Source organism: Penaeus monodon, chromosome 43, assembly GCF_015228065.2.
Source record: "Penaeus monodon isolate SGIC_2016 chromosome 43, NSTDA_Pmon_1, whole genome shotgun sequence".
NCBI classification, from domain to species: domain Eukaryota; kingdom Metazoa; phylum Arthropoda; class Malacostraca; order Decapoda; family Penaeidae; genus Penaeus; species Penaeus monodon.
The window spans coordinates 6240422-6241487 of record NC_051428.1 but is presented as its reverse complement, the minus strand read 5'-3'; positions in this window follow the sequence as shown (position 1 = coordinate 6241487).

Here is a 1066-nt window from a genome sequence, read left to right as displayed (position 1 = left end):
GTTAAAGGTGCTAATGACAGAAAAATGCAATTCTTACACTATTCATTACCTCAGATCGCATTTCCGTCGCCTGGACGCGTATGCAATCAATAAACATGACGTATCGTTCATTAGTTAAGTAATTAATTATTTTCTATCGTCTTTTTAGAGATTTCATATTGTTCATCGGCAACGAATTTAACGCGTCGTGATTTTATCTATCACAAATATCATTCATTTTTTTCCTCCCCACGCCCCGACCTGAGCGGTCCCTTTTCTTTCGTTTGCGCGTCAATTTGGAAGAGAAAAGGTTGTTTCCCGTCCTGACCTGAAAAACCCCCTCACTTTCTCCTTGTTCGCGTCGGTGCGACGTGGGAAGGGTCAAATGAACGCCTTGGTTCCCTGTAATTACGGGTGGTTGTTTTGTTTGGCGCCTTGGGAATTAACCATAGCATTGTTACATTGCTTTTGGTGGACACATTCTATCGGCCTAGAGCGGAGCTTGTAACAAAATTTCATAGAAATCATTGTTTTGAATATAGCGCAGGATCCCCCCCACCCCATATAAGTGCAGAGGATGCCCGATATTGCCTGGGGTTGGTAAAAAGCCTATAAATCTGCGCTGCCTCATTCGAAAGTAGGTACAATAAACCGAAGTTATTCGTTCGGCACCTTTGAGTCGGTGTGACCGCGTTATGTCCGTTAATTAATGTAGGACTAGGGTTTAAGCTAGAATCATTATTCGCTTATTAATCACACCTTTCTCACCCTCCTCAAGTCGCTTGCATGTTTTGGGTACATCCCAAGCGTTTGTTTGATTCGTGATAATTTAAATATCCTTAGGGAATTTTGCGAGCGCCCATCACAGATACGCAGAAGAGAGCAGGTTATTTTATAGTTTTCCCTGGCTCGAGTCGACTCAGTCATATACGGCATTTGGGTATAGGATCCCCCGTTAATGAGTTTTAATGAGGTCTGATGCATAGCTAGACATGACCTCGGCAGTTCAGATTTCTGACCCCGAGAAGATTTGCTTGATAAAAAGTTGCGAATATTTTTTCATGTCACCATTCATTCATGCGTACAT